We start from the raw sequence: 22,901 nt of genomic DNA, 5'->3' as shown, positions 1-22,901 counted from the left end.
AGAGTTTTTCTAAATATAAAATTATGTTTTGAGCAAACAGAAATAATTTCTCTTCCCCTTTTCCAGTTTGAATACCTTTTATTTTTTTCTCTTGCCTAATTGCTCTGGCTAGGATTTTCAGCAGTATGTTGAATAGGAGTGGTGGGAGTGAACATATTTGTCTTCTTCTAGTTCTTAAGGGGAATGCCTTCAACTTTTGCCCATTCAGCATGATATTAGCTGTTGGTTTGTTTTAGATGGCTCTTATTATTTTGAGATATGTTCCTTCAATGCCTAGTTTTGTGAGGGTTTTTATCATGAGGGAATGTTGGATTTTATTGCATGCTTTTTCTGCATCTATTGAGATATTCATATAGTTTTTCTTTTTAATTCTGTTTATGTGGTGAATCACATTTATTGATATTCATATGTTCAACCATTCTTGCATCCCTGGGATAAAACTCATTTGATTGTGATGGATTGTAGTTTTGATGTACCATTGGTTTTTTTTGCTAGTATTTTGTTGAAGATTTTTGCATCTATGTTCATCAGGGATACCGGCCCATAGTTTTTGTTGTTGTTGTTGTTGTTGTGTCCTTGCCAGATTTTGATGTCATGATGATAATGGTTTCATAGAATGAGTTAGGGAGGAATCCCTCTATTCATTATTTTGGAATAGTTTTAGTAAAATTGGTACCAGTTCTTCTTAGACCATGCACTTCTAAGTAATCTATGGGTCAAATTAGAAAACACAAAATATAATTTGAAATAAAAAATAATAAAATATTGCATATAATAATTTTAAGATGCAACTAAAGTTATGCTTAGTTGGAAGATTATGTCCTTGTTTAAGTATTATAATTAAAAAGTGGCAAAAAATGGATGAACTGTACTTCCAATTTGAGAAGCTAAATCAAAAATCAATTAAGCAAAAAGAAAGTTGAGGATGGACATAATAAACTAAGAACATAAATTACAGATAGTTATAACAGAAAAACATAGAAAGTGTCAACAAAGCCAAACATTGTTTTAATAAAAATGCCACATCCTAATGATACTAAGCATAAATCAAAATGAGAGAATGCACAAAAAATTAATATGGATGATTTAAAAAGTGACATTATTACAGATAGTACAGACATAACAAAGATAAAAGGAGAAATTACTTGCAAACTCAAGCTCTGAGGAAGCATAACATATACCCGCAAAAAGCTGACAAGTAGATTTACAAGAGGGAAAATTAAATGCCAATATTTTTCATAAACAGGTTCACAAAAACCCCAAACAAAATATTAGTAAACCAAATAGGTTAATGTATAAAAGGGAAAGTAAACAGATTTGTGTCTATTTTAGTAATGCAAGATTAGCTTAACACTTGGAAATCAATGAAAATTACCACATTAATAGAATAAGTGAGAGAAGATAATCATAATAAAGTGAATTTTAATAGTTAACAACAACAAGTAGCTTAAATGTTCACTAAAAATAGAATGAAGAAATAGATTGAACTATAGTCATACAATGTGAAATTACACAGTGAGAAAATTAGTAAATTACTTCCACGAAAAAATCACATGGGATAATCTCAACACTATAATATCAGTCAAAAGAAACCAGACACTTATCTTCCATTTATACAATGTGCAACAGCAGACAAAACTATAGTATTTTAAATGATACTGATAAGTGACTTCTGTGGTGTTTCTATTTTTTTTTTTTATTTTCTTGGGATGTGGCTATATGTAGGTGTGTAATTTTGTGATTAGAATAAGAATACATTCATCTATAAATGTTACACTTCCGTAAAATCGTCTATTTTTTTTAAATGGCAGTCTCATAGACTAGTTTACTTCTCATTTGTTTTTGACAGAAACGGCCCTTTGACTGATAGTTTTTTAACCGGTTAATCTTCTGTTATTGAATTACTCTAATCATATCTATGAAAATGATTAAACTGGTTAATTTAGGTAGGTATGGCCTTAGGGGTTATATTCCGTCTTTTCCGATCAGCTAAGAGTTTTATAAACATAAGATATGGCAATGAGAGCAGTAGATAGGGAGATTCATATACCATATAGATATACAAAATTATTCAATAAATGAAATGAATAATAGGACAAGTACCAATTTTAGGAAGGACATTTGTTATTGAAAGGTACTTATCCATCCCTAAATAACTTCTGTGTTATTTTGGATGACCCTCAAGCAAAATAAACATAATTGAATATTTGTGAATTCAGTGTTGATTTCTGACAATGGGGTCCATTCACTATTTCTCAGGAAGTGTTCCAGTTTCTGGACGTGAACACTGATCAGCAAGTTAGCCTTTGCAAATTGGTGCAGCTACTACTATTAGTACTTCAGCCACCATTAAGAAAATATTGTGTGTTCTTGTAATAGCAGCACATATAGACATCTTTATTCAAAGGTCTATGTGCTATAACATGCTTTCTATTGAAGTGTTTTCTGTTATATGCCTTTTTTTAGCCTGTTTTTTTTTGTGTGTGTGTGTGTGTGATATTAGGGCTAGGGACTAAATAGGTTGATGGTTAAAAACAGCAGGAATAATAGAAATCAAGTATTTGTTCCTTCAAGTAATATTGAATAAATCCTTCTTCTTTTTTTAAAAATGACTTTTTTTCCTTTTTGTGGCAAAATGAATGCTAATCTTATTTTAGCAGAGAAGAGCAGGTATTGCTTCAGAATTTCAAACTTCTTTATTTATTGTACCAAAGGGCAATTGTTGAGAGCTATTCAGCAGATTGAGCTCAGTTCACACCTCCAAATATGAAATGACATCCCTCCAAAGCAATTTCAGTGACACAGAGTCTTTCTACCCACCAAAGGGAAGTATTTTCTAGGTCACAAGCAGAGACAGGCGTTTATTAGTTTGGGCTTTCAGATAATCTTCCCACTGCCCGGAAATCCCATTAAAGAGCTCAGTAGTCCTTTCAGCTTTATGACTGAGGCAAAGATGTACCTGTCTGGAAAGTAGCCTCTTTTCAAGATGTCAGTATGCTTGATTTTGTGAGAGATGATGACTGAAGGAAAGGCAAGCATTCTTCACAGAGGGAAGAAAGCACCTTGAACTTTTTAAGCAATAGCCTTCTTCAAACCATTGAGCATTGCTGATAATTATTTCCCATTTGCCAGAGTACTACAATCATAGTTTATGATATTTTGAAAGTATAAAGCCAGGATCAGAACCTTTGAGGTGGAAACTTCAGCCTGCATCAGCAGGGTGCATGTTATAATTTACTCCATTTTTCATGACAGTGGTTCTGGAAACAGGCACCAGAGGAAGCTTTGACACTGGGTAACATAACTGAGGCCTCTCCTCTGAAGCTCACATCTTTTAAAGATCTATAATGTTTTGAATACCAATCCAACATCATTTTCATCTAAAGAAATTTATAACAAACAAACAAAGTTCCTCTAATGAGAAGATGTTGAGGTGTAACCTATGGACTAGTATTTTTACAAATGTCATTTTTCATTATCGTTTAATGACCTAATCCAGACATGGGTTTGTATCTTGGTTCTTCATTTGGTGGTCTTTTCTTAGAAGTGAATGCCCATGTCTTGTGGCTTGGTTTTAAGTAAGATCATGTTTAAAAAATATCTGCCACACAGTGGGTGCATAGTAAATATCAGTTGCTGCTTGTGGTAGCTAGAAAGATTTCCTTAAGTTGGAAAAAGCTATCAACAATGCATTTGTGGATCGGGCACGGTGGCTCACTCCTGTAATCCCAGCACTTTGGGAGGCCGAGGCAGGCGGATCATGAGGTCACGAGATCGAGACCATCCTGGCTAACGCAGTGAAACCCTGTCTCTACTAAAAATACAAAAATGAGCCGCCAGGCGTGGTGGTGGGCACCTGTAGTCCCAGTTCCTCAGGAGGCTGAGGCAGGAGAATGACATGAACCCGGGAGGTGGAGCTTGCAGTGAGACGAAATCGTGCCACTGCACTCCAGCCTGAGCGACAGTGCGAGACTCTGTCTCAAAACAACAACACCACCACCAACAAACAATGCATTTGTACATGTGAATGAATGTATCCCAAACACCTGAATTTAGACAGAACTCCAAAATGAGGAAGATCCATTCCCATGGTTTGTGTAAGATTTAAGAAGTTGAAGGTATAAAAGACGTATTTCTAATTATGCCACTGGCCTTTGTCACAGTAGAGAAGCAGCTAAAAACTTCAGAACAGAAGAGGGAAGGGAAAGGTGTACAGTCTGTGTCAGGCCTCTGAGCCCAAGCCAAGCCATTGCATCCCTGTGACTTGCACGTCCGCATCCCCTGTGACTTGCACGTGTAGGCCCAGATGGCCTGAAGTAACTGAAGAATCACAAAAGAAGTGAAAAAGGCACTGCCCCGCCTTAACTGATGACATTCCACCACAAAAGAAGTGAAAATGGCCAGTCCTTGCCTTAAGTGATGACATTACCTTGGGAAAGTCCTTTTCCTGGTTCATCCTGGCTCAAAAAGCTCCTCCACTGAACACCTTGTGACCCTCACTTCTGCCCGCCAGAGAACAACCCCCCTTTGACTCTAATTTTTCTTTACCTACCCAAATCCTATAAAACGGCACCACCCTTATCTCCCTTCACTGACTCTCTTTTTGGACTCAGCCTGCCTGCACTCAGGTGATTAAAAAGCTTTATTGCTCACACAAAGCCTGTTTGGTGGTCTCTTCACATGGACGTGCATGACATTTTGGTGCTGTGACTCGGATCAGGGCACCTCCCTGGGGAGATCAATCCCCTGTCCTCCTGCTCTTTGCTCCGTGAGAAAGATCCACCTATGACCTCTGGTCCTCAGACCAACCAGCCCAAGGAACATCTTACCAATTTTAAATTGGGTAAGCGGCCCCGTTTTTACTCTCTTCTCCAACCTCTCTCACTATCCCTCAACCTCTTTCTCCTTTCAATCTTGACACCACCCTTCAATCTCTCCCTTCTCTTAATTTCAATTCCTTTCATTTTCTGGTAGAGACAAAGGAGACATGTTTTATCCATGGACCCAAAACACTGGCGCTGGTCATGGACTGGGGAAGGCAGCCTTCCCTTGGTGTTTAATCATTGCAGGGACACCTCTCTGATTACTCACCCACGTTTCAGAGGTGTCTGACCATGCTGCAGGGACGCCTGCCTTGATCCTTCACCTTTAGCGGCAAATCCCGCTTTTCTTGGGGAGGGGCAAGCACCCCGAACCCTTCTCTCTGTGTTTCTACCCCTTCTCTGATTTTCTGGAGGAGGGGCAAGAACCCTGACCCCTTCTCTCCCTGTTTCTACCCTTTCTCTGCTTTTCTGGGGGAGGGTCAAGAACCCCGACCTCTTATTTTTGTGCCCCAACCTCTTATTTTTGTGCCCCAATCCCTTATTTCTGTGCCCCGATCTCCTTTCCCACTTTTCTGGAGGTCAAGAAACCCGAACTCCTTCTCTCTGTGTCTCTACTCTCTCTTTTCTCTGGGTTTGCCTCCTTCACTATGGGCAACCTTCCACCCTCCATTCCTCCTTCTTCTCCCTTAGCCTGTGTTCTCAAGAACTTAAAACCTCTTCAACTCACACCTGACCTAAAACCTAAATGCCTTGTCTTCTTCTGCAACACCACTTGGCCCCAATGCAAACTTGACAATGGCTCTAAATGACTAGAAAATGGCACTTTCGATTTCTCCATCATACAAGATCTAAATAATTCTTGTCGTAAAATGGGCAAATGGTCTGAGGTGCCTGATGTGCAGGCATTCTTTTATGCATTGGTCCCTCCCTAGTCTCTGTTCCCATTGCAACTCCTCCCAGATCTTCCTTCTGTCCCCCCACCTGTCCCCTCAGTCCCAACCCCAAGTGTCGCTGAGTCTTTCTAATCTTCCTTTTCTACAGACCCATCTGACCTCTCCCCTCCTCGCCAGGCCAAACTAGGTCCCAATTTTTCCTCAGTCTCTGCTCCCCCACCCTATAATCCTTTTATCACCTCCCCTCCTCACACCCGGTCTGGCTTACAGTTTTGTTCCTTGACTATCCCTCCTCCACCTGCCCAGAAATTTCCTCTTAAAAAAGTGGCTAGAGCTAAAGGCATAGTCAAGGTTAATGCTACTTTTTCTTTATCTGACCTCTCCCAAATCAGTTAGTGTTTAGGCTCTTTTTCATCAAATATGAAAAACCCAGCCCAGGTCATGGCTTGCTTGGCAGCAACCCTGAGATGCTTTACAGCCCTAGACCCGAAAAGATCAGAAGGCCGTCTTATTCTTAATATGTATTTTATTTTATTACCAGTCTGCTCCCAACATTAAATAAAACCCCCAAAATTAAATTCCAGCCCTCAAACCCCACAACAGGACTTAATGAACCTCGCCTTCAAGGTGTACAATAATAGAGTAGAGGCAGCCAAGTGGCAATTTAATTCCTTGCCTCCACTGTGAGACAAACCCCAGCCACATCTCCAGCACACAACTCCAAACACCTGAACCGCAGCTGCCAGGGGTTTCTCCAGAACCTCCTCCCCCAGGAGCTTGCTACAAGTGCCGGAAATCTGGCCCCTGGGCCAAGGAATGCCCGCAGCCTGGGATTCCTCCTAAGCTGTGTCCCATCTGTACAGGACTCCACTGGAAATTGGACTGTCCAACTCGCCTGGCAGCCACTCCCAGAGCCCCTGGAGCTCTGGCCCAAAACTCTCTGCCTCCTTCCCAGATCTTTTCGGCTTAGTGGCTGAAGACTGACGCTGCCCCATTGCCTTGGAAGCCTCCTGGACCATCACAGATGCTTTGGGTAACTCTTACAGTGGAGGGTAAGTCCATCCCCTTCTTAATCAATATGGAGGCTACTCACTCCACGTTACCTTCTTTTCAAGGGCCTGTTTCCCTTGCCTCCATAACTGTTGTGGGTATTGATGGCCAGGCTTCAAAACCCCTTAAAACTCCCCTACTCTGGTGCCAACTTGGACAACATTCTTTTATACACTCCTTTTTAGTTATCCTCACCTGCCCAGTTCCCTTATTAGGCCAAGATATTTTAACCAAATTATCTGCTTCCCTGACTATTCCTAGGCTACAGCCACACCTCATTGCCACCTTTTCCCCCAATTCAAAGCCTCCTTCGCATCTTCCCCTTGTATCCCCCCACCTTAACCCACAATTATAAGATACCTCTACTCCCTCCTTGGCAATTGATCATGCACCCCTTACCATCTCATTAAAACCTAATCACCCTTACCCCACTCAACACCAATATCCCATCCCGCAACATGCTTTAAAAGGATTAAAGCCTGTTATCACTCGCCTGCTACAGTATGGCCTTTTAAAGCCTGTAAACTCCCCTTACAGTTCCCCCTTTTTACCTATCCTAAAACCAGACAAGGCCTACAGGTTAGTTCAAGATCTGCACCTTATCAACCAAATTGTCTTGCCTGTCTACCCCATAGTGCCAAAGCCATATACTCTCCTATCCTCAATACCTCCCTCCACAACCCATTATTCTGTTCTGGATCTCAAACGTACTTCCTTTACTATTCCTTTACACCCTTCATCCCAGCCTCTCTTCGCTTTCACTTGGACTGACCCTGACACCCATCAGTCTCAGCAAATTACCTAGGCTGTACTGCTGCAAGGCCTCATGGACAGCGCGATTACTTCAGTCAAGCCCAAATTTCTTCCTCATCTGTTACCTATCTCGGCATAATTCTCGTATAAAAACACACATGCTCTCCCTGCTGATCATGTCCAGCTAATCTCCCAAACCCCAATCCCTTCTACAAAACAATAACTCCTTTCCTAGGCATGGTTAGTGTGGTCAGAATTCTTACACAAGAGCTGAGACTGCGTCCTGTAGCCTTTCTGTCCAAACCACTTGACCTTACTGTTTTAGCCTAGCCCTCATGTCTGTGCACAGCAGCTGCCACTGCTTTAATACTGTTAGAGGCCCTAAAAATCACAAACTATGCTCAACTCTCTGCAGTTCTCGTAACTTCCAAAATCTATTTTCTTCCCCCAACCATCACTCAAGACAACGCTTATGCTGATAAGGTAGCTGAAAAAGCAGCCATCAAAAGGCATCAGATCCCATCACTCAGGACAATGCTTATGCTGATAAGTTAGCTAAAAAAGCAGCTAGTGTTCCAACTTATATCCCTCACGGTGGTTTTCCTCCTTCACATCGGCCACTCCCATCTACTCTCCCGCTGAAACTTCCATCTATCAATCTCTTCCCACACAAGGCAAATAGTTCTTAGACCAAGGAAATTATCTCCTTCCAGCCTCACAGGCCCATTCTATTCTGTCGTCATTTCATAACCTCTTCCATCTAGGTTACAAACCGCTAGCCTATCTCTTAGAACCTCTCATTTCCTTTCCATCCTAGAAATCTATCCTCAAGGAGATCACTTCTCAGTGTTCCATCTGCTATTCTCCTACCCCTCAGGGATTGTGCAGGCCCCCTCCCTTTCCTACACATCAAGCTCAGGGATTTGCCCCTGCCTAGGACTGGCAAATTGACTTTACTCACATGTCAGAAAACTAAAACACCTCTTGGTCTAGGTAGACACTTTCACTGGATAAGTAAAGGCCTTTCCCACAGGGTCTGAGAAGGCCACCGCGGTCATTTCTTCCCTTCTGTCAGACATAATTCCTCAGGTTGGCCTTCACACCTCCATACAGTCTGATAATGGACCAGCCTTCACTAGTCAAATCACCCAAACGATTTCTCAGGCTCTTGGTATTCAGTGAAACCTTTATATCCTTTACTGTCCTCAATCTTCAGGAAAGGTAGAACAGATTAATGGTCTTTTAAAAACACACCTCACCAAGCTCAGTCACCAACTTAAAAAGGACTAGACAATACTTTTACCACTTTCCCTTCTCAGAATTCTGGCCTGTCCTTGGAATGCTACAGGTTCCAGCCCATTTGAGCTCCTGGATGGACACTCCTTTTTATTAGGTCCCGGTCTCATTCCAGACACCAGCCCAACTTAGACTGCACCCCAAAAACTTACAGCCTAAAAACTCACCAACCAAGCAAGTAATTATGCTGAACCCCCTTAAGCTCTCTCTAATTAGATGTCCTAGGTCCTCCCAATTCTTAGTCCTTTAATACCTGTTTTTTCTCCTTCTCTTATACAGATCTTATGTCTTCCGTTTAGTGTTTCATTTCATACATAACCGCATTCAGGCCATCACCAATCATTCTATGCAACAAATACTCCTTCTAACAATGCCACAATATTGCCTCTTACCACAAGATCTCCCTTCAGCTTAATCTCTCCCACTCTAGGTTCCCACACCACCCCTAATCCCGCTTGAAGCAGTCCTGAGAAACATTGCCCATTCTCTCTCCATACCGTCCCCCCAAAATTTTTGCTGCCCCAACACTTCAACACTATTTTGTTTTATTTTTCTTATTAAAATAAGAAGGCAGGAATGTCAGGCCTCTGAGCCCAAGCCAAGTCATCGCATCCCCTGTGACGTGCACGTGTAGGCCCAGATGGCCTGAAGTAACTGAAGAATCAGAAAAGAAGTGAAAAAGGCCCTGCCCCGCCTTAACTGATGACATTCCCCCACAAAAGAAGTGAAAATGGCCGGTCCTTGTTTTAAGTGATGACATTACCTTGGGAAAGTCCTTTCCCTGGCTCATCCTGGCTCAAAAAGCTCCCCCCTGAACACCTTGTGACCCCCACTTCTGCCCGCCAGAGAACCACCCCCCTTTGACTCTAATTTTTCTTTACCTACCCAAATCCTATAAAACGGCACCACCCTTATCTCCCTTCACTGACTCTCTTTTTGGACTCAGCCTGCCTGCACCCGGGTGATTAAAAAGCTTTATTGCTTACACAAAGCCTGTTTGGTGATCTCTTCACACGGGCACGCATGATAGTCTGGAGCTTGTGTCAGGAGAACTGGGCTGAATTCTTGGCTTTCCTGCATAGTGGTTGAATGATTTTGGTAAATCACATAAATCTGTGTGAACCTTCTTTGCTTTGTGTCTTAAAAGTGGATGATGACATCTCCTCTGGCTTTCTCACTGGAATGTTGTAAACAGAAAATTGGATAGTATAGGTCTGCATGCACATTGTGGTTTGTTTGCAAGCTGCAGTGGAAACTTTCACGCTGACCACAGCGTGGTCACAGCGAGGGGGTTCCTCTCCTTTCACTGAACTGAATTGCAGAGCCCTCTTCTCTACTAAAATCTGCTCAGAGAACCAAATTTTCTGTAGGAAGACCACTATCTCCCTCACCCCCACCCCTAGGTTTCAGGTTTGAGGAAGCAAGCTTTGAGAGGAGAACTCCAGATAGGGAGACAGAGAATCAACTCTAGAGTAGCAAGTTCTGCCTTTGATTTATATTTATTGACCATCTGTTATCCCGTGTTCCTCTATTAATGATATAGCACCCAAATCAACAAATTCTTTTGTTGGCTTCCCTTAGCATAGCTGGAAAAAAAAAAAAAACCTGCCATTTTCAAAAGAAACTTTAATAAATATATTTTGAACACAGAAACAAAATCACTTAAAAAATATCAATGAAACCAAAACTTTTTTCCTGAAAATCTGTATTAACTCTACAGGGTTGATTGACCTTGTTTATGTATGCTGGAAAATGCCACAGACAAATACTGAAGAGGAGCTGTGTACTTTTTTAAAATCACAATATCACAACCCCTTCATAAAAAAATGTTTATTAATTTATAAAGAATTGCTCATGTGAGGTAAAAGGGAGCACGTTCTCTTATAAACCTGTTGTTCCTTAAAATTACTGCCCCTTTTCTTCCTTCTACATTTGTCAGAAATCGAGCTCACCTTTACTAATTCACTTTGTCACCACACTTTTGTCCTTAACCTTGACATCTATTTTCTATTGCCAACAATTTTCTGATTCCAGTTTCCTTCAGGTTACCTACAAGCCACAAGTTATAAAATCTTGCAGCTTCTCATTCCTTTAAGTAATCTCTCCTTTAGTCAGGATTCTTAGTTGTTTGTGGCAAAAACCTTACTGTGAAGAGATAGAACAAGGTTGAAAAAAAAAAAAGACAGGAGGGGTCATTTATTACAGTGATTCTAGGGAATTGTACAAATTAAAAGAAAGTAGTAGTAAAAAATCAGTCATAGGAGAGCAAGAATCAATGCAGAAATAGGATTCTGGGATTTGAACTGTCAGAAATCTCTCTTCCAATCTCTCTTTACTTCTTTCTGAATATGCTACTGAGAACTAGATTTTCCAAATTGTGGAGGAAAAAACCATTAGTCACCACCAGTCACACGTTTCAAGCTCATATTTTTACAACTTTGTCAACCTTAAGGAGAATTCTTCCTTATCCCTGCCTTCCATGTATAGGGGAAGGATTCAAACAAATTACACTTTAATTCTATGAGGCTCAGGACTTGTGGTCAGGGGTTGAAGTACCATGTTTGGCCACATTTGGGACTCTCAGTATACTTGTGTCTCAGGCGAGGGTGGGAATAGTATTAAAAGGGATGGCGCCAATTGGAACCACAATTGGTATTGAGAAGCAGGTGTTCTCTAATTGCAAGGAGACGGGAAAAAGTGCTGTTATCTGAGGACAGGAATGTGGGCAACCCAAAACAATGCATATCCACTATAGTCTTCTGAATTTGAATACATTGTTGGCAATCTCCACTTCTTTGGTTTATTTTTTCTAATATTTTGAGACAGGGTCTCACTATGTTTTGTAGGCTGGTCTTGAATTCCTGGGCTTAAGGAATTTTCCCTTCTCAGCCTACCAAGTAACTGAGACTATAGGTATGCAACACCATGCCCAACTCCACTTTCTTGGTTTCTGTGAGATCACACTTCTGGTTAATCTCCTACCACTCTAATATTCTTTCTGTGTCTCTCTTCCTGGCTTGATTTCCTCTAAATGTAGGCATTCCCTTGTAGTCTATTCTTAGGCCAGTTCTCTTTTCTGTCTAAATACTTCTCTCTTGGAATCCTCATTTACTTTTGTAGCTAAGCAATCCTCCCTACTTAGAGAATTCCAAAATATATATCTCTGTTTTCTTTCTAAGTCATAGACCCATATTTGGACTATACTCTTAATAGCTAAATATGGATGAATTCAAAATCAGATTTATCTTCCCACTCTTTTATAGTTCATCATCTGTCTTGCTTTCATTTTTACCTATTGCCTTCAGAAAGAAAGCCAGGAATAGGGGATTGCTGAGAAGTCTGAAGTTTTGATCCATATTCTCAGAGGAAGGAATGTGAGGAGACAGCCATTAATATTACAAAAGTTTACTAAAAGTTTAGAAACTAGCAAATAATAGGCAAAAATCTTTGATCCAATGCTGAAAATTTAGAGCATGAAATCAAGGTTATGGGACACAGGACTGAAGAAAGCATTGTGATTAATATTCTTTTCCAGTGTGGGTTTTTGGGCTGCCTTTGGGTATGCCTTTCTATGCCCTACAACTTTTTTAAGGTTCCACATAATATGTTATTTATATCATACTGGTCATCCTGGCTCAAAGTTTCCTCCCTCCCCTTTTTAACCTTCTACATAAACTTAACCATCAGATTCCTTCAGTTTTAGTTCTACAACACCTCATTCCTGTTTTTTGTTTCTTTTAAAAATTACTGTTGCTATTCCTGTAGTTCAGACCATTTTTAGTTTTCTAAACTACTGCAATAGCTTCTGAATTGGGCTCATTTTCCTGGTCTTTTCCTGGTTCAATCCAACCAACTTACTGATGATGCAGAAATCTGCTTAAAGCATAGCCCTAATGATGGCACTTATTAGAGAGAAGGAACTGGAATGGGAAGATAAAGGGATATGTGAAGTTGATGGATTATCAGATATAGACTTTTTGAAATCTGTTTTTTTGGAGATTTAAAGATTACTTAAAGTAAATATTCTTAAGAATTTTGGTTAGATGTTTGTGTTTGTGTGGATGGGAAGGTAAAATGTTTGGCTAATAGAACATCTCAAATGATGTTAACACAGATCTAGTTACTGCCATGTAATTCATCATCTGGAGAATATTGATGAAATGCATTTATTCCTTGTTATGCTAATCTAATTTTATTAATAAAGCTGCTCAATGAAGAAAAGAGTGGTGATGAAGAGTACAGATTCTAGAGTCAGAAGACTCTATTGCAATCTTGGCTTTCTAACCCAGTAGGTGTGCAACCTTGTAAAATTATCTAATGTCTTTGAGTATCAATTACCTCTGCTATAAAATAAGGATCGTTGTGAGGAGTTATTTATTGAATAGTTAATATTAAATTATTTTGTTAATTTATTTTGTGGATAATGTCAGATAATATATAAAGAGCACACCAAACAATAAGTAGTACATTAAAGTAATGCTTATAACTAACATTTATTGAGTGATTACTATGTATCAGGTGCTGTTCTAAGCACTACTCATCAGTAGTACTTAAGATGGTATTAAATCCTAATAAGATGTTTTATATAACATGCCATTATTATTCCTTTTCTTAATACATGAGGAAAATGATGTGCAGAGATGTAATAGCTTGCCCAAAGTCATACAGCTAATATGTAACAGAATTAGAATTCTAAGTGATAGTCACACTTAGTCTGGGATTTTATACATGATGCCACACTACCTCCGTGACCATGGTAACCATTTCATACTTTTCACATCTCAAGCATGCAATCATTTTGCATCTCTAGAATGTACTGAGGCTGGAGGTAGGAATAAGCAAGTCTCATTCTCATAATTCTTCAATGGTCTTCCATTGCCTGTAGAATAAAAAACCCAATACTTATATAAAGCCTTTGATTATCTTATTTCATTGACCCTTTTCAGCTTTACTTTTTACTGTTTACCAATGACAACATTTTGCTACACTTAATCTCCTCAATTCTGTAAGAGAATCAAGAGTCCACTTTTATGCCATAGCCATTTCTCTAGAGCTAACATGTGTTGGAATACTGAAGCAATACTGAAAAGTCTTACATTTTTGTTAATTATTTTTACAGCAAGATGGACCAAAGCAAAACTGTGATCTATTGAGAAATAGTTGTGCCTAAAACATCTGCTTACTTCTTAGAAAGCATATTAGATTTAACAGCTCAGTTTTGAAATTTGTTGGAAAGAATCCCAGCATGGAGTTTTAAAGGATCGACCAGCTGACTAATGCGACAGTAATTTGGGGGAAATTAGAGAACTCACCTTTTAGAAGATTGGGTAGAAAATACTTTTAATTCATCCTGAGGGAACTGTACATGCGGAGTTAATTAGGGTAAATACTTTGGTGGTGATTGTGGTCCACCACTTAAGAAAAGATTCAAACATTTCTGGTAAAAAGAGATTTTCTCCTAGGTCCCTATTTAGCTTTGAGCTATTGATCAGATGTTTTAGTGCTGCTGTAGTTATTGAACTACAGATGGGTAGATCCTGCAATCTCAAAAATGCATAGAAATTATCTTTAGAGTTATGTGAACTCACTGGTTCAGTTACTGATAAATATGTAGGCTCTTAATTTATCTTATTGAAACTGCACAGTTGAAAACACCTCAGGTCTGCGCCAGTCATTGCCATTCATATAAAACTCAGAACCAGCTGTTGTTACATATCAGCATTTGAGTTTTGCTTTTGAGTGGATGATTTGCTTATAAAAGAACTGTATTTAAAATATTATTAGATATTTTCAGATAGAAGTTTTCAAAGAGAATATCTCATTATGTCCCCTTGAACAGACTGGTCCTCCTGAATTAGGGAGATCTGTTTGTCTTGTCAAAATACAGTGCTTTGGAAGAAACACAGGTTTAGATACAAGTAAGGGGATTTCTGTAGCACTTACCAGGGAAGCAGAATCAACTTTGTTGATGAATGGAACCATGGTTGTTCCAGCTGTTTCTGATCTCCTCTGGCATCCCATGCTATATGTTTATCACTTGAAATAGCTAGGTGTTCTTTCTCAGGTTTATTTAGCTTTCTATCTCTCTTTTTTCATTGAGCTAATAGAATGACCAAAATTTTGATTGTCTAAGTGTCATGAGACTATAAATAATCTATGGATATTAAGAAGAAAAACATGCTTAAAAGTAAGAGTAGATGAATGCTATAAATTTGATAGATTTTTAGAAAGTCACCTATAGAATGAGATAACAAATAGAACTAACAACTTGGCTTTGTATTTGTCCGTAATTTTGCATTCTATATAGATATCTGATTAGATACAGGGACAACAATGTTAGAATACGTTTATACTTAGCCCTCTCTAAAATGGAATTAAGAAAAAATGTTCCATTAATTAGACATTTTCTAAAATTGTTTTCTAAATAATTTTCCTCTAGAATAATATGTAATTTAATATGACTCTTCCTGTGTCTGTGTTACTAGGTACTTTTGAGGCCACATGGAGAATGGGAGTGCTTTTTGAAACCCTTGAACTATTGCTCAAGATGTTGCAAAAGGTCTCCCTCCATCAGCATTTCTTAGGACACTAAATAAAACTGCACATTTCTAAAACCCAACTCAGACACACAGACTCAGAATTAAAAAGGTGAATGTGGGAAATAAGCATTTTTAACAAGTTTATTGAGAGAGTCTTGTTCTGAAAGCTTGAAACACAACAGAAACACAATATTTTTTAGTTGAAGAGCAATGAAATGAATCTCTTTTGGATTGAGAATCTTAATTATGCTTTTGGCAAACTTACAAATAGAAAAGGTAACCCCAAGAGGCCAAGAGAGGAAAATATAAGTGATATTGCTTGTGCTGAGCTTCAAGAGAATTCTCTTATTGTGAGGCAGGATTTAGAAGAGAAACTAGCATAGTTTTGAAGTAGCAACTATTCTATTGCCCCTTAATAAATAAAACTCTGTGCTAGGTACTAGAGATACAAAGATGACTATAATATCTATTCTCAAAGCTTTTACATTATTTTGGCAGATTGATCTGAAAACAAATAATGACTACAACAGAGTTAGTCACAAGGGCAGTCACAAAGGAGTCAGGGAACAGGGAAGGATCTATTAAATGAATTCTTGAAGGAAGAGTTGAAATTTTCAGCTTATTGGTAATGGGAGAGTGTAGGCAAAAATACTGACTTTTAGACCAAATGATGATATGTATAAAATCATAGACATCTGAATCAATAATGTATTTGCTGAAGTATAGATGAATTGATGTGATCGAAGTGTTTAGACCTGTACATTTTATATAGAGGTTTCAAATTGTAGCCATACAATGATTATAATTCAGAGTAGGTTCTGTAAGCATTGTCTAAAGTAAATAGGCCTAAAAGAAGGCTTAATTATGATCTTCCCCTTTATTTATTTTATAACTATTGCTGTAACTATTTTGTAACCATTACTGTAACTATTCCCCTGTAACTATTTTGACCTCTTTTGTTTATCTACTTACTTTCCCTAAATGACCATATCCTGTCCTATGTCTTTAAATACCAATTCTGCTGAGGACTTCTAATGCATATTGTTAGCATAAACTTCAGATTTGTATCTTATTTCTTATTGATTTGACATCTTAATGCCATTTGCATCTTAATGACAACACATTTAAGATTTAATTCTTGATTTAACCATTACAAGCTTATGCCTTTCTCAGTTTTCTCCATCTCAGTCAACAAGTTCCTAAAACCAAAGTCCTAAGTCTCTTGCTTAATTTTTCTCCCCCATCCACTCATCCATTAGTTTTTATCTGCAAAATTTTCTGGAATATAGACTATTCCACAGTTGTCTACCTCTTGCCATTGCTCTTTATCACAAGGCCATCATTATGGGTACTCCCTTGCTTTTTCCTTACAATCCGATAATCTGTATTCTTGCATTAGGAGTTATCTTTATGACATGTAAATCAGAGCACTCACTTAGGCCTTGAAACGTTTACTATTTCTCTAGAATAAAAGCAGCTGTTCCCTATGATCTCTAAAGCCCTGACCTAACTTCAGTTTACTTCTTTTATCTCATTCTTCTTTTCCGTCCTTTATTGAGTTAAAGTGATGCTGGCCTTTCCACTTCCCTAACATGCCACACTAAGTTCTGCTTCAGCATTTGTCCTTGCTCTTCCCTTTTTCCTGGGATTCTTTTCCTTGGCTGTGAACAGAAGTGGCTTTTCCTCATCATTGAGGTCTCAGTTCAAATGTCCTTGTTCCAAAGAGCACTCACCTGATAACGCTATCTAAAATAGCATGTTTAACAACCAGCTTGTTAGTACTCTTCACATTACTGTCTTGTTTTCCTTTATTACATTTATGCTATTTCTAATTATTTTGTTTATTTTCCCCCCACTAGAATGTAAGTTTTGTATGAATGGAGCTATTTCCCTTTTAGTCTCAGATGTATTCCTTCTACCTGGAACTGTGTCTGGCACGGAATACACTCCATTTATAAAGGAAGGTTCCCTTATAAATGTCTGTTGAACAAACAAAAAAGTGAAGATAATATTTTTAACTTAAAAAATGATGAACATATTTTCTTGAATTATGCACTGTCCAAAAGACCAGCCACCAGACATATGTGGCTATTTATGTTCACTTTAAAATTAAACTTGAAATTCTAAATTCCGTTTCTCGGTTGCATTAGCCACAAGTGTTCAATAGCCACATGTGACTAGTAACCACTATATTAGAGTAAGATAGAACGCACCATTTTCACAGAAAGTTCTATGAGATAGCACTCTATTCTATATAATGAATGTGTAAGCCCCATAATAAGAGAGTAGATGTTAAAGGAAGAAAGCTTCTAACCAAGACAGATTATATATATTAAGGAGGAAGCAGGAAGAAAGTCATGGGATTTTCATGTTTAGAGCTCTTTTAAATACGCTAAATTCTCATCTACAGAGAAGGCTTGGCAGCCACATAGCCTGAAGGTGGGTCTTTGAACTTTTGACCTCCCAAAGTCCCTTCTGAATGTACACATAATTATTCTTGTGATTATAATTAAACTTGTATTGTGCTAGCCAAATGCTAACCCTTTCACAGAATTCACAGTAGACATGGTCTTTGATCTTAAGTAATTTTTTCAAGACTCTTTTCAAACTGTATGTAAGAATATATCACATTTTGTAAGAGCTTTAATGAAAGAATTCATGATGATTGATGATTCTGAGAAAATGTGAGTGACAGAGCCTGGGATTTCAAAGCATTTATGTGTCCTATTTAATTTACAAATTAGAAAAAATTGACTTGTTCTATTTAATTTGCAAAACTTCAGAAACTCACCAGTTTAAACTACTAACAATTGTAGCCATGTTTTATTTGATCGTTACCTAAGAGCTTGTCAGAATTCTAGCAGGCTTGTATATCTTCTACCTCATTCCCAGATTACATTAAGTCAGCCTCCCATGTTAAGGTAACCAGTCAGAACTCTTCAGAATAATCCCTGAGACAATATTACAAAGGAGTGTTTTACTGAGTCTGAATACAAATGTATCTGTGGGGCTTGTTTGGTTTCAATTCAAGTCAAGTGACAAGAGAGGACATTGCTTGTCTGAGGAAAATGCGATCATGGTTCAGAGATTTTTTCTGTTCCATATGCCGTGAGCATGCTGAGAGTGGAGCAAGAAGAACAGACAGATAGAAAACTCTTGGGCTTGGAAACCCAGCTCCAGCCTAACTTTACAGAATGGTGAACCTGCATGTGGCTCCCACCTGGAGAAAGGCAGCTTACTTGATATTCAGAGGAGTGAAATAGCATCAGAAAAAGCTTTCTTGAGCTGTTTTCATCTTTGTTGGCTTGCAATGTCATCATGTATTTTGGGCAAACAGAGTTTGCATCAGTTCAGTTGACAGGACTTCATGAATTTTAATATACTAACTCCATATTCATGTTAGTATTGATGCATCCTTGCTCCTTTTTTCTTTCAATTTTTTTTTTTTTTTTTTTTTTTTTTTTTTTTTTTTTTTTTTTAGTAAAAAACTGGATTTCTGACGGAAATACAGAGCACTGTCACTCTGTAAAGAGTTGAAACCATTAATGCAGGTTAAGTGAAAAATTGCATGAGTTTGTGAAATTTGCACCAACAAATTCATAAACTATAGCTCAGGTTTAATGTGATGAGTAAAATATAACACGCATTTCATCATTCTGCTTCTAGGCTTGTGAATTTGTTTAAATGTGGATTCAACAAAATCTTTTGAAAACCTTCAGTCTTAGGTTTAGACAACCTAGGAGCCAGTCAGGTCGCATGAGAGTGTTTAAACTTTGTATGCTTGCAGAAAAACTCTTACTGCATTTTAAAGATTATGTTCACACATAAAAGTTGAATACAAAATTGTAGAACTACTACACAGTTATTTATTGTCCAAGAAGACTGAGTTTGACACTTTGGAATGATGCATTCACATGAGTAACTATGGTTCTCCCAATTTACATATTCAGAGTTGGTATTTGGTCACCTTCATGTCCAGTTACCAAAGAGGGAACATACAAATTGTAATCTGAGGTGCAGAGAAACATAGCACAAAAGGGAAAACTTATGCTAGCAGACAAAGATACACAAATTTACAGTTGCATGAATAAACAGTTCAATCAGCATATTTGTTTTCCCAATTCTGCAGCATATTACTGTGGGAAGACAAGATTTGTTTCTTGAATAGGCAAAGCCAGAACAAATCCCTATTCTTGCTACATAATAGATGTTATTTAGAGACACAGAAGTATATAAATAGCTGAAAAGTTGCAGTTCTAGATACAATAATTCAGAAGACATGAACACAAGTGTGTCACTGCTCTGCTTGGTATTGTTACATTGTTATCATGTCAAATTCAAGTCCATCCTAGAAAATCCAGACAGAGCTTATATCAGCTTTCACTGAATTCAGCTAGTTGTTAGATTTCCTGTGGATTGCACCCCCTTAAAAGTTAGCTCACCACCTCAATGTTGCTCTTTTAAAACGTGTTGCTTAAACAACATTAACAGTGAGAATATAAAGCTTCACTTTTTGAATTTTTATTTAGAAAGAATCAGAAGAATTTCTGATCTGGGGGCAAGAGAATTAAGTTCAAGTATTTAACCACATATTAGAGAATATATAAACTTAAATCCTGACTTTCTTTCAAAGAATTGGAATTTTATTTTATTAAATTTTATTAAGTAAAATATATAATTATATTTTTCCTTAATTTTATTAAATAAAATATTTTTGGCAATGACTTCAGGCATTTGTTCCAAGTGGTCACCTCAATCCCAATGTCAAGGAAAAATAATATTTCTAAGATCACAGATAACATATTTATGTTGAATAAAGAAAAGCTGAGCAAGCATCTTTCCTTTAGCTCATTACTTCAGGAATGAGAATAGCTTTTATTTGAGACAATGATTCCACATTTATAAGAGTTTAAGCCCATAGAGAGGGAAGGTAGTTAGCAAAGGGCAAGGTCAGGTTGCTAAATAATGGAATAAGGTCAGAGTAACCATAGGACTTTAAAGTTGAGTGGGGCTTTAACAATCATTTATCTAGTTAAATGTAAGCCCATGATGGTGGGGGCTATCTTATTATTTTGTTTCCCTCGTAGCTTAGCACAGTGTTAGCAAGAAACAGGAGATTAATAAACATTCGTTGAATAAATAAATACAGCAGTGAGTTATACGGTAGATCCAGTATTCAAATCGAGGCCTTTTGACTTCCAATCTGATTCTTGTTGATTAATCTGTTACTTTTTTCATTTTCACAAGCAAACTCTTAGTTACTTGAACATAGTGAAATCAGTCAATGATCTTTACAAGCAGCACCATTTTTATTGGGTGTTACTATTTGAATATGTCTCCCAAATGTCATGTGGTAGAAATGGAATCCTCTAATTTATATGTTGATAGGAGGTGAGGCCTTTGGGAGATACTTGGAATTAGATAAGTTAATCAGAGTGAGTCTCCTATGATGGGACTGCAAGCTTTATAGCGAAGGGAAAAGAGACCTGAGCTGACACACATGCTCTTTCTCTCTGGTCAGGTGATGTCCTTCACCATGTGGTGATGCAGTATGAAAGCCCTTGCGAGAAGCTGTCACCATGCCCTTGAACTTCCAGGTCTCTAGAACTGTAAGCAATACATTTCTTTTCCTTATAAATTGCCCAGTTTGTGATATCTGTTTTAACAATAGAAAATGAACAAAGACAGTAGGATAAATGCTTTCCTGGAAAAGATGAACTCTTGTCACAATAAATCTAACTCATTTTTTAGTAAATTTATGGGAAAACAAAAAGTCATCCTTTAATATTCATTCATGAAAGTCTAAGATCTAGGGCCACCATTTGCTTTCAGTTTGTCTGGCGCTTTACTAGCTTTAGCACTGAAAGTCCCATGTCCCTTGAACCTTCTCAGTCCTAGGCAAATCTGAATGGTTGATCACCCTAACCAGATCTGAAAAGGGTATTCTAGGACTGGGAAGGAATCCTGAGGATATAAGAAACTCATAGGAGAAACGTGATGCACATTTTTTTCAGCTTACCAATCTCATGGTAATATTTTGAGAAATAATATCATTTATATATTTACAGATAAACACAAAATATCAAAGAAATATTCAAAATATACCATAGAAATTTCTGAGGGCCTCTGGCATGTACAAATTACTTTGGTTGAAAGGTATGAGAAAGTCTGACACCTTGGTTAGGATGGAGGCGTATAGGTAGATACAACATCTATACAAGGTTATAGAGTTGAAAACTCCCACAGGACTCACTAAGGTCTGCTCCTATAGGGCTTTAATAAACATAAAGTGTGTGGTATAGCAAGAGAAAAAAAGTACATGCAGTTACTGAAGGGTCCAAGACTTCCCGGTACAACTCCCCAGGGTCTTTTTTCAACAGGTAGAAAGGATGTGCTTTATCTGGATCGTGAACCACAAATGTATGTGGAAAGTATTTTGGTTTCAAGAGTGATCAGGCACAAATGTATTGAATGGGGGCAGAGGCGGGAATTTGTACTCTGCTAGTGACACAGCTAAAATTAGACTGAGTAGCCAATGAAACCAGGTACAATCCATCAAGGTCTATATCCTAAACCTTGTCAATAAGCTAATAGGTGGTACTTACAGGGAAGTTTCAAACTTTAGATAGTGTACTATGCCTAAAATATCTCACAGTACACTATTTGAAGTGCACTATGAGATACTGATCATCCTCAGAGATATGCATAGAGCTACTCAAGTCGAGATATCCAGCTGTAAGGTATCTTATAACATAGTGGATAGTTACTGGAGGTTATTCCTTAGTGTTTTCATAATAAGATGAGTTTAAAATGGAGTTATGATCAACCTCCATAAAGTAATGAAATTAATTGGCTTGGAGGTTGAATCTCAATGTCTAAAACTTGGAGATTATTTTTAATATCTTAATGTTATTTTAGAATCAATAAAATAAAGTATTACCTTGTTATTTAGGTAGTAAACCTATGAAACTTAATTTTCTATGAGAAGATTTGAGAGGACTATATCAATGGCTTCAAACATGTTTCAGTGACTCGTGTTGACCTGAACATGATGAGCTTTTTAAGGAAATGAGGTTTGCAGATATCCTAGAACTTTCAGATTGATATATACAAGGCTTAGACATCTCTTCACCATAATTCCAGAGATGCCCTGATAATTAGCTTTCTGCTCAGGGATCACACATGTTACTCAGGGTGACATTTATCATGTTCTTAGTTGAGTCATTCTATCAAGGCTCAAGATTTGAGAGATGACAGCTAGAAAATTTGGTAAGCTAGTCTGTGCTAGTGGGTCAGGTCCCATGATCAGGCCCTGCTTATTAATTTTGTCACATTCTCCACTGTTCTCCATTATCCTGCATCCCATATACCTATCCCCTATTTGTCCACGCTGAGCTAGTTACTGTTTTCTGATCTTTCAGTTTCTTTCACAGTAACATTCCCTCAACGTGTCCTTGCCTTTAATGGTTGGGTTCCCTCTACTTGGAAAACTGACAATATTCAGGCATTTGTTGTCTTTCTCTTAATTTTTGCATTTTTTCTTTTTG

This window comes from Macaca nemestrina, chromosome 5 (genome assembly GCF_043159975.1).
Source record: "Macaca nemestrina isolate mMacNem1 chromosome 5, mMacNem.hap1, whole genome shotgun sequence".
Lineage (NCBI taxonomy): Eukaryota > Metazoa > Chordata > Mammalia > Primates > Cercopithecidae > Macaca > Macaca nemestrina.
Note: the sequence above shows the minus strand (reverse complement) of the source record.